The sequence below is a fragment of the Pan troglodytes genome, chromosome 14 (assembly GCF_028858775.2).
Source record: "Pan troglodytes isolate AG18354 chromosome 14, NHGRI_mPanTro3-v2.0_pri, whole genome shotgun sequence".
Classification (NCBI taxonomy): domain Eukaryota; kingdom Metazoa; phylum Chordata; class Mammalia; order Primates; family Hominidae; genus Pan; species Pan troglodytes.
In genome coordinates, this window is record NC_072412.2 from 86,726,638 (window position 1) to 86,739,359 (window position 12,722).

General features: G+C 36.3%; 1 long non-coding RNA gene across 1 annotated transcript in view; it reads left to right on the top strand.

Moving 5' to 3' along the window:
* Nucleotides 1–12,722, top strand: part of LOC107967937 (uncharacterized) — a 38,884-nt gene that overhangs the window by 5,812 nt on the left and 20,350 nt on the right. The gene's annotated exons all lie outside the window — the stretch shown is intronic.

Consider the following 12,722-nt stretch of genomic DNA (forward strand, 5'->3'; position numbering starts at 1 on the left):
ATTAAGGCAGAAATCAGAAAAAAAAAAATTGAAACAAATGAAAATATATACACAGCATATACACAGTAACCCCTGGGATACAGCAAAAGCAATGTTAAGAGGAATGTGTATAGTGCTAAATGTCTATATTAAGAAGCTGGAAATATCTCACATTAACACAAAAAAATTAACATTGCACTTCAAGGAACTAGAGAAACAAGAACAAACCAAAGCCAAAGGTAACACAAGAAAATAAATAACAAAGATCAGGGCAGAACTTAATGAAATCGGAACCAAATAAATCGTATGATGTATCAACAAAATGTAAAGTTGGTTTTTTGAAAAGGTGGTGGAATTGGGTGATCTGAAAGAGGAGATGTAGTCAGCCAACAAGAAGACCTGGGGAAGAATCTCTCAGGTAGAGGGAGAAAAATGCAAAAGTCTTGAGGTGGGCATTCATGAGTGGCTATGAAGGAAGAAACAGGAGCCAGCGTGCCTAAGAAGAAATAAAATTGATGGACCACTGCCTAGATTAATGAAGAAGAAAAGAGAGAATATTTTAATAAGCTGCACCAGAAATGATACCCATGATGTTACAACTGATACCACAGATATATATGTAAGATTATCATTGACCATTATGAACATCTCTATGTTCACTAACTAGAAAACCGGGAGAAAAAGGATAAATTGCTAGATACAACCTCCCATGATTGAATCAGGAAGAAATTTAAATCCTGAACATAACAATAATGAGCTATGAAGTTGAATCAGTAATAACAAATCTACTCACTAAAAGAGCCCTGTATTAGACAGACTCACACCTGACTTCTACCAGCTATGCAAGAAAGGTCTAGTACCCATCTTACTGCAAGGGTTCAAAAAAATTGGCAAAGAGGGACTTCCTGATACCAAAATCTGGCAAAGACCCAAGAAAAAAAAGAGGAAACCTCAGGCAGAAATCCCAGATGAACAACCTCCAAAAATTTTCAACAAAATACTAGCAAACTGAATCCAGCTGCACTTCAAAAACATAATTCATCATAATCAAGTGTGTTTTATTCTGGGGATGCAGGGGTGTTTTAATACAGATTAATAAATCTGATACACCACTAAACAGAATTAAAAACAAAAACCATATGATTATCTTAATAGACACAGAAAAAGCATTTGATAAAATCCAACATCCTTTCATGATAAAAACCTTCAACAAACTAGGCATTGAAGAAACATAACTCAAAATAATAAAAGCTGTATATGACAAACCCACAGCCAGTATCACACTTAATGGGAAAATGTCAAAAGCATTTTCTCTAAGAATTGGAACAAGACAAAGATGTTCAGTCTCACCACTCCTAGTCAACATAATATTGGAACTATTAACCAGAGCAATCAGGCAAGAGGTAAAAATAAAAGGCATCCAAATTGGAAAAGAGGAAGTCAAATTATCTCTGTTTACTGATGACTAGATCTACCTAGAAAACTTTACAAATTTCTCCAAAAGCCTCCCAGACCTGATGAACAATTTCAGTAAACTTTCAGAATACAAAATTAATGCACAGAAATCAGCTGTATTTATATGCACCAAAAATACTCAAGCTGAGAACCAAATCAAGAATACAATCCCATTTAAAATAGCCACAATAAAATTACCAAGCAATTCATTTAACCAAGGAGGTGAAAAACTTCTACATGGAAAGCTACAAACACTGATTTAAAAAATTGTAAATGACACAGACAAATGGAAAAACATCCCATGCTCATGGATAGGAAGAATCAATATCATTAAAATAAATATACTGTTCAAAACAATCTAAAAATTCAAAGCTATTACTATCTAATTCCAATGCCACTGTCAATTCCAAATTAGTAATGAACATAGATGCATGACTGCCCTTCTTAATCTGAGTCATTTACCAGTAATACTGTCATTCTTTTTACTTTCCCCTTAAGCATTTTTCTTAAGCTTTAAGTAAGCTAAATTAATCCTGCTTTCCCCCAAAGCCATTGTCTGCAATACACTCATGTATTTAGAATGATCATCCCAAGGAATCCCACCTGTTTTGTCTGCTAGTGACATTTTAAAACTCACTCTGAGTGTATCTTCTTGAGATTCTTTTACCCACCACAATTATTTCTCCACTCACTTGATTAAAAAAAATAGAGCAAGTTAAGGGCCTTGCATTACTTAATATATTACAGGCTTCATATATAAATGCACTCCCACTATTGGATTCCTACCTCTTACTTTGTCCTCTGTGCCCTTAGTATTTTGTAGAGACCCATGAAATTGTACACTTTATTATCATCACCAGAGTTTTTTTGATTTTTTTAATTTTTAATTTCTTTTTTGAGACAGAGTCTCACTCTGTCGCCCAGGCTGGACTGCAGTAGCGTGATCTCGGCTCACTGCAAGCTCCACCTCCCGGGTTCACTCGCCATTCTCCTGCCTCAGCCTCCCGAGTAGCTGGGACTACAGGCACCCACCACCACACCCAGCTAATTTTTGTATTTTTAGTAGAGATGGGGTTTCAACGTGTTATCCAGGATGGTCTCGATCTCCTGACCTCGTGATCCACCTGCCTTGGCCTTCCAAAGTGTTGGGATTACAAGCATGAGCCACCGCGCCCGGCCTATCATCACCAGACTTTTAATTGTCAAAGGCAAATTGTCTAATTTGCTTGTTCCACAGCATATTAGTCCATTTTCATGCATCTGATAAAGACATACCTGAGACTGGGAAGAAAAAGAGATTTAATGGACTTACAGTTCCTCATGGCTGGGGAAGCCTCATATGGTGGAAGGCAAGGAGGAGCAAGTCAGGTCTTACACAGATGGCAGCAGGCAAAGAGAGAGAGCTTGAGGAGCTCTCTTGAGACTTATTCACTATCATAAGAAAGACCCGCCCCCATGATTCAATTACCTCCCACTGGGTCCTTCCCAGTACATGTGGGAATTGTGGGAATTACAATTCAAGATGAGATTTTTGTGGAGATACAGCCAAACTATATCACTCAGTTTAGCACAAAAGAAAGTAAATAGATCCAGAAGAAAATAAGTGGCAAAATTTGTAAAGGGAAAATGCTATGCTGATAATCTATCTTTATCAACTTTATCGAATTAAATGTCTATGGAATAAATTATCCTTTCTAAGTACACAGTTTAGTGAGATTGACAAATGTGTGCAGTCATGTTATCATGACCACAATCAAGATTTAGAATATTTTCATCATCTTAGAAACTTCCCTCATGCCCCTTTGCAGTCAATTATCTGTAGCCTCTTTTGATCCCAAATGCTACTTTGTTTAATATGATTATAGTTTGGTCTTTTCTAGCATTTCATATTAAGGAGAATATACAGTATATATTTTTGGGCTTGGCTTATTTTACTTAGCATAATGTTTTTGAGATTCATCTATGTTGTGGTGTGTATTAGTAGTTTGTTCCATGTAATTGTTGAGTAGTGTTCCTTTGTATGGATACATCAAACTTACTTATCTACTCACCAGTTTGAGGCAATTATGAATAATACTGCTTTGAAATAAAGACCAGTCTTTGTGTGGGCATATGTTTTTATTTCTCTTGAGTAGATAACTAGGAGGGAACTGTATATCAAGTATGCATTTACCTAAAAAAAAATAATAAACAAAAGAAAACATAAGAATAGTCAAAAGGTATTTTAAAAGATGCTAAACATCACCAATCATCAGGGAAATGCAACTCAAAGCCACACTGAGATATCTCCTCACATGTGTTAGCATGGCTGTTATCAAAGACACAAAAGATAACAAGTGTTGAGAATGTGGAGAAAATGGTACAATGGTATACTTGTGCATCAGTGTTGGTGCATATATATTCATAATTATATCCTCCTGCTGAATTGACCCCTTCATCATTTTATAGTGACCTATTTGTCTCTTCTTATACTTTTTATCTTGAGATCTATTTTGTGTAAAATAAGCATAGCTACTCCTACTACTTTTTGTTTTCCATTGGCATGGAATGTTTCTCAATTTGTTTATTTTCAGTCTATGTATGTCTTTATAGCTGAAGTGTGGTCGTTGTAGGCAAGAGATCACTTTTCCATTTGGCCACTCAATGTCTTGTGATTTGAGAATTTAGTCAGTTTTTATTAATCGTTATTATTGATAAGTAGGGACTTACTCCTGTCGTTTTGTTATTTGTTTTCTGGTTGTTTTTTAATCTTCTCTTCCACCTTTCTTTCCTTCCTTCCTTCCTTCCTTCCTTCCTTCCTTCCTTCCTTCCTTCCTGTCTTCCTTTTATGTTTGTATTTTTTTTTCCTGTCGTCCTTTTAGGGGAGGCATTTTTCTCTGCTGGTGTGTTTTAACTTCTGACTTTTTATTTTTTGTGTATCTATTGCATGTTTTTAGATTTGAAGCTTGCACTTATCTTATAGCCCTTTATTTTAAAATGAGGCAACTTAATAGTGATTACACAAATTACCATATAAGCAAAGAGAAAACTAATAAAACCTCTACACTTTAAGTTTGTCTCCTCACTTTTTATATTTTTGTTGTTTTTATTTATATCTTACTATGCTGTCTATGCATTGGAAATTGTAGTTATTATTTTTAATCAATTCATCTTTTCATCTTTCTACTTAAGATAGGAGTAATTTATACACCACACTTACATCTTTATAATATTTTGTGTTTTCTGTATACTCACTATTCACAGATAGTTTTGCACCTTCAGAAGATTTCTTATTGCTCATTCACATCTTTTTCTTCGGATTGAAGAAGTCTCTTTAGCATATTTTTGTAGGACAGATATGGTGTTGATCAAATCTCTTAGCTTTTATTTGTTTTGTAAAGTGTTTATTTCACCTTCATGTTTTAAGGATATTTTTCCCAGATATACAAATTCTAGGGTAACCATTTTTTCCTTCAGAACTTTATGTCATTACTCTCTCTCCTGGCCTGTAAGGTTTTCACTGAAAAGTCTGCTGTAAGTTGTATTGAAGCCCCATTTTATGTTATTTATTTCTTTTCTCTTGCTGCTTTGAGGATCCATCCTTCATCCTTTGGGGATTTGATTATTAAATGCCTTCAGGTAGTTTTCTTTGTGTTAAATTTGCTAGGTGTTCTTTAACCTTCCTGTACTTGAACACTGTTATTTTTCTCTAGGTTTGAGAAGTTCTCTGTTATTGTCCTTTTGAATATAAGTTTTAGCTCTCTCTACCTCCTCTTTAAGGCCAATAACTCTTAAATTTGCCCCTTTGAGGCTATTTTCTAGATCTTCAAGGTGTGCTTTATTCCATTGTATTATTTTTTGTTTTGTCTTCTCCAACTGTGTATTTTCATATAGTGTATCTTGAAGATCACTTATTTCTTCTGCTTGATCAATTTTGCTATTAAGAGAATCTGATGCATTCTTCAGCATGTCAGTTGCATTTTCTTTCTCTTTTAAGTTTTTTTCTTTGAGAAATGGTCTTACTATCTCACCCAGGCTGGAGTGCAGTGGCATGATCATGGCTTATTGCAGCCTCTACCTCCCAGGCTCAAGTGATCCTCCCAGCTCAGCCTCCCAAGTAGCTGGGACTGCAGGCATGTACCACCACACTCGGCTAATTTTTTATATTTTTTTTGTAGAGATAGAGCTTCACCATGTTGCCCAGGTTGTTCTCAGACTTCTGTGCTCAAGCAATTCATCTGCCTTGGGCTTCCAAAGTGTTGGGATTGTAGGCATGAGGCACTGTGCCTGGCCATCGATTGCATTTTCAACTCCAGAATTTTTGTTTGGTTCTTTCTAATTATTTCAGTCTCTTTATAAAATTTTTCTAATAGAATTCTGAATTCCTTCTCTGTGTTATCTTGAATTTCTTTGAGCTTCCTCAGCACACCTATTTTGAATTCTCTCTCTGAAAGGTCACACATTTCTGCTTCTCCAGGATTGGTCCCTCGTGCCTTATTTACTTCATTTGGTGAGGTCATGTTTTCCTGGATAGTCTTGATGTTTGTGGATGTTCGTTGGTGTGTGGGCATTGAAAAGCTAGGTATTTATTGTAGTCTTTGCACTCTGGGCTTGTTTGTACCCATTCTTCTTGGGAAGGCTTCCCAGGTATTTGAAGGAACTTGGGGGTTGTGATCTCAGTTTTTGGTCACTGCAGCCTTATCTGCATTAAGGGATACCCCACAGTAGGCAATGCTGTGGTTCTTGCGGATTGTAGAGGTATTGCCTTGGTGGTCTTGGATAAAATCCAGAAGAATTCCCTGGATTACCAGACAGAGACTCTTGTTCTCTTTCCTACTTCCTCCCAAACAGAGTTTCTGTGAGCTGAGCTGCCTGGAGATGCCGGAGGGTTGACACAACCACCCCAGTGGTCACCACCACTGGGGCTGCACTCGATCAGACCTGAAGCACGCACAGAACTGGATCTCACCCCAAGCTCACTGTAACTATTACCTGGCCACCGCCTATGTTTGCTTAAGATCCTAGGGCTATATAATCAGCAGGCTCTATCATTAGCCAGTCTTGTTCTCTTCTTTTGAAGAGAGGGGTCTACAGGCAGGTCCAGAGATGCTCTCTGGAAGCCAGGATCTGGAGTCAGATACCTTAGAAATCTACCTGGTACTCTATTCTAGTGCATCTGAGCTGGCACCAAAACAACAAGACAAAGTCCTTCCCACTCTCCCATCTCCTTTCCCCAGGCAGAGGAGTGTTTTCCATGTCCAACCACCACAGGCCTTTGTGGAGTCCTGCCAGGGTATTGTCAGTGTTCACGTAAGGCCCAAAGACTCTTTAGTCAGCTTGTAGTCAGCAAGTGATAAATCCTGCTAGGACTGTGTTCTTCCCATCAGGGCAGTGGGTTCCCTTCTGGCCCAAGGTGTATCTAAAAATACTGTCCAGAAGCTAGGGGCTGGGATGTGGGCCTCGCAACTCTGCTTTGTACCCTATTCTACTGTGGCTGAACTGGTATTCAAGCGGCAAAACAAAATCCTCCTTAATTTTATCTCACCTTTCCTCAAGCAGAAGGAAGGACTCTCCTTTGGAGCTGTAGGCTGTGGTGCCTTGGGTTGAGGAAGGGGTGGTACAAGCACTCCCCTGGCCACCCTTGCTGTGTCTCACTAGATCATGTGACTCCCAAGTCCACTGGCTTCAAGCACAGCACAGCACTAGGACATGCCTAGGAGTTGCAGTCCCTGTGGCCTAGACTCCCTTTCAAGTTTATTTAGAGCCCAGATTAATTTAGCCCATGGTGGCCAGCATTGCTGATACTTAAGTTCTGACTACTGGGATGAGCAATTCTCCTCTTGATAGGGCTGTTCTAAATGTTCCCTCCATGGGCATCAGCTGAGTTCTGCCCGGCACTGTGGGCCTCTGTATTGGCAGCACTGTATTCCCACGCAAAGTCCCACAAGTGCACAGAATTTTTGTCAGCACCATGTGGCCACTGCCTAGGGATGGGGAAAGGGTGATGTCAGCAATTCAAGACTGTCTTTCCTACCCTTTTCAGTACCTCTTTAAGCAATATGAAGTTACACCCAGGTGCTGTGATTGCTTACCTGATTTTTGGTTCTCATGAAGGTGTTTTCTTGTGTAGATAGATGTTAAATTTGGTGTTCTTGTGGGGAGGACAATTGATGGAGGCTTCTATTCAGCCATTGCATTAGTCTGTTCCCACACTGCTATAAAGACATACCTGAGACTAAGTAATTTATAAAGAAAAGAGATTTAGTTGACTCACAGTTCTGCATTGCTGGGGAGGCCTCAGGAAGCTTACAATCATGGTGGAAGGCGAAGGGGAAGCAAGAGAGTGAAGGGGGAAGTGCTTCACTTTTAAAGTATCAGATCTTGTCAGAACTCACTCACTATCATGAGAACAGCAAGAGGGAAATCTGCCCTCGTGATCCAATCACCTCCCACCATGCCCTTCCTATAACATATGGGGATTACAATTTGAGATGAGATTTGGATGGGGACACAGGGCCAAACCATATCAATCATCTCATTCTGCCTCTTGCCTCCACTTCTTACTTTTCAAATTTGCTCTCTTTGTTTTCTGAAACCACATTATCTGGGTTTCTTTCTGATCTCCTGGGCCCTTCTTAGTCTTCTTTAATGCATTTTGTTCTTTTTTCTGAATTACAATGTTGGGGTATCCTTAAGTTCAGTCTTAATCTCTGCCTCTCTATCCACATTCCTTCACTATCAGAAAATAACTAAGTTATTTGTACATTGTACAGTGTACAAACATTTGTACATTGACAACTCACACATTTCTGCAGCCAGATCTGACTCATAATTTAAGTGGCAGATATTTTTAGCACTCTCTTGATATAACCACTCAAATAACCGCTCTGTATCTCAAACTTTACATATTCAAAGAAAAATTTTGGTTTCTACTTTTGTAATGCTGTTATTTTCCCAAGGTTGTCCCCCCAATAATTACATAATACTTTACTACATATTAGATCAAAAATTTATTAATTATCCCTGATATTTTTTCACCTTCACCTCTCTCACAGATTGAATTCATTAGCAATTTCTAGAAGCTTAAAATCCAGAAAACATGCTAAATTCATGCACTTCTGTTCATTTCATACCACTGTCCTTGTTTATATCATTTTCAAAGTACTTCACCTGCTACATAAACTACTTCAATGCCTTCTAACAGATCTGACTGTTCCCACTTCTACCATCCTAATCTATTTATTCTTCATTCAGAGACGTCATTATTTTCTAAAGTATCATAATTATTTCATAATTACCCCCAATTAATTTGAGAAACTTCGAAGAAAAAATAACTTGAATTATGTATTATTTTCCTATTTAAGTTTTCCAATTCCAATGAATCTCAACAAGAAAAGTCAGTAATAAAATACTTGTCCTATAATAGGCAATCTCAAAAATTAATTATAAAATAATGTCAAGTTGATGCATTCCTGTCAAAGAAGACTATAAGGAAATATTTGGAAATTCATATTCTATTAAGCTATTTTATTAAGTATAGCATATAATGTTATTTTCTTTTGATTTGTGATGACAATATTTGAACACTAGAAATCATGATTCAGTTGAAAATTTTCTTTTCAATAAATACTTATCCATGTATTGCCCAAAATGTTATAGCATGACTTTGACAAAAATCCCTTGGGAACATATCAGATATATATATATATATATATAAAACTCACTTTTCCACAGATAAAACAATTATATAAAAACAATTGTTTTTATTTTAATGGTAAGGTTTATTAGAGTTAGAATTTTTATATTACCATGGTGTGAAAATGTTGTTTTTACTTTAACCAAAATGTCAGAGTGTTTCATGAAATCGAACCAATAATGTGTGAACTGTGATAGCTATGGAAAACTAGTTCTTGGGCTGCTAAGGACCATTCTTCTGTCCTTTCAAAAAGGTAAACTACTTCATTGTATACGCCAGGTTTTTATCAAAATTCTTTGCTCCATTTATAACTTTAGCAGAATTATATTTAGAAGGGTATTTTGCCTGAATCTTACCTTCATCTCTAGAAAAATCAGCACATGGGTGCTCATGTGCTCTGCCTGTTTTTTAGAGATAATAAATGTGAGGTGCAACAACTTGCCCCTAAAATTAGAAAGCACACTCCAGACCACTGGACCACAAGCATCTTCGTGGATGTAAAAGAACTTGACTCTTCACCAGTTTTCATCTCCTCTCTGGGAAACATTTGCCTAAACAGAGCATCCAGGATACTTGTTACTTCCAGCCCAATATAATTACAATTAGTAAAGTATCACCAATTCAACAGTACAATATTCTGTGGAATGCAAGATAATAATGTGCCCAGCAGACTAATTAATGGTAAAGAGCAGGAGAATAAATATTGTCCTGGGGCAATACAGAGAATGTGCATTGTCCTGTAAAGACAAACAGGTTTTTATTGTTTTTATTGATGGGGACTGAAGAGAATACATGTGTTAGATCAATAACGACATTACAAATGATAAAGGCTGTGTTGATCTGCTCTGGTAAACACACAACATCCAGCATGGTGGTTTAGGATTATCATAGCCCATTGTCATCTGCCACAATCCATCTGGTTTTCAAAAGAGAGGTGAGACAACCTATTTTTTAAGTCTTTTAATAAGTTAAGTTGCATTAACTTCTGCAACTCTTTCCAGAATGTGATTTTTTTTAAAAATTACTATTTATTCTAGTGGTACAATCCTTCTTGGAACCATTTGTAATTAGGTTCCTTTATAGCCCTGTCGGATCCTGGACTAAATTTTCAGTGCAGTCTTTTCTGTGGCTATAAGAGACAATATATTAGAGTCTGCCCCTAAAATCCATGGATAAGAACTATTGACTTTTCACAGTATGAAATGAGTTGCCCAGTGGCTTTTCTAAGCCCACCTTCTCATTTTGCAAAAATTTCAATGTCATTTCAATTGTCATTGCATTTCAATTCGAAACTAGTGACTTTTCACAGTATGAAATGAGTTGCCCAGTGGCTTTTCCAAGCCGACCTTGTCGTTTTGCAAAAATTTCAACGTCGTTTACAGAAGCCAACCATCTCTAAAATCCATATAGTTATCATTGCCATCACACAAGTCAACTGCAACAACCACTGCTCTTTCCAACACTTCAGCTTCTGCCTGCACCCTCTCCCAATTAAACATGTTAAAGCCTCAGTAGCTTTATTGCCACTTTATGACAGAGATTATCACCATCTCACCTCTAAAAGCCAATGGTGTCCACATTACCATCAGTCCATTGAATTATTCCACTCTAAAGTCCTATTGAAAGTAACTATTGTTAAAGGTGAATTTATTAACAACTGTCCTAACTGGTGTTGTTAGAAAGAAAAACGTATTTTCTCCTACACCCATTGGCCAAACTTACTCCTTTGAAGCACTAACTGTACATTAGGGTGCTGAATAGAACCAGGGAATTTTAGAGCTTAGGAGGCAGAAGATATGACATGTGCAAGGCAAGGAACTGTGGGGTTTATACACATAGGTGGAGATCACCTAGAGTTGAAATATATATCAGTTACTGAAGTGAAAACAAAATTACTGAGGATCTCACGGACAGAAGCCGAGAGATTCTGAGGTGGCCCAGTAAAAGTTTTCTGATACATATACTACTCAACAGATTTTAAAATCTCAATCAATCACAATCAAGATAAGTGAAAAGCAATATACATTTGGAAATAGTAAAGTAAAAAAGCACAGATAAAAAAGAAAAGATCATAAAGACACCCTGAGAGATAAGGCTGACTACCAAAGAAGGAACAGCCATTAAAAGGACAATTCCATTTCATGGCAGCATAAAATGCCAAATGAGAATGAAATATCATCTTCCATATTTTTAGAGAAAATAAACTGCCCAGCTTTAATTTTAGATATATAAAAGATCTTTTAAGAATGAAAAATACTTTTAGATCAAGCTTAGGGTATTTGCATTATGGTATCTTCAAAAAGGAAATTCTAAGAGATGCTATTTCAGAACACAGAGAAGTATTTTAAAATGGAAGATTTTAGATAGAATAGGAATAGAGAGAACAAAAATATAAATGTGTTCAAGAATCCAAAGAAATATTGAGGGTAACATAAAATTAGATTGTCGTATGTAAATTGAAAAGCAAAACTAAAATATAAAGCAACAATAGCATATCAGAAGGGGTTGAAAGACAATGTCCTTGTATTATTATATAAAGACAAAAGTCCTATTATTTTACAGATATTGATTAGTTTTAGGCCTAAGTTACTAATAATTACTAAGTTAATTATTTATACTGCAGTTCTTGAGATAACCATTCAAACTAGAAAAATTGTTCATTATTCCAAACCAGGAGAAAAATATTAAAATAAAATTAGTTCAAAAGAATGAAAAAAAAGAAAAAGAAATGGGAAAATAGAACATGTAAATGAGTTAATAGGTATAAACTCAAATATGTAAAACAATATGATAATTATCAGTAACACAACTAGTATTTCTAGCAAACATATATATAGTCTTCTTCCAAGCAGGGCTTAGACACTCCCTTTGGAGACTGATACTAAATTTCATGTGTAAGTTACATTTAAAACTCAATTGTCTTCCAGTGTTACATAGCAAAATCACTTTTGCCAACAAACACATTCAGTGCTTTAATCTACAGCTGCCTTTCAGTTACATCCATGAAAAAATATATATCTTTAAAAGTGAGTGTTTGCCAAACTTGTATATTGAAAATCATACTATACTCTAAATTCAGGATGGTTATTAGACAAAAATAACACACATCTGGATATGCAAGAACTGGAAGTTAAGCATGCATTTAGTTCAATGGTCTAAATAATAATTTTATCCCATACTTGGAATAAAGAAATCTCATACTGTCTGAAGGAAGAGCAAACTGGTAATATCTTCCAGAAGGTGATCAGAAAATGGTATAAAAGCCTTTAAAATGTTCATGCCCTTTGACTTTGCAATCCTTTTATTGGGATTCTACCCCAATATGATAGAGTTACAAACAAACATTTGTAAAGAATACTATATTGTAATATTCAAGAAATTTTGAAAACTAATCATTCATAAATATCTTACACAAGTTGTATTACATAAGCACCATTAAAAGCATGTAAAATTATATCACATTTTAAAAATATTTAACTATTTAAGTTATAAAACATGCTCCAGTGAAGCACCCAGATATATAAAGCAAATATTATTAGAGCTAAAGAGAGGGATAGGCCCCGATACACTGTTTATTGGAGACTTCAACCCTCCACTTTCAGCTATGCAAAGA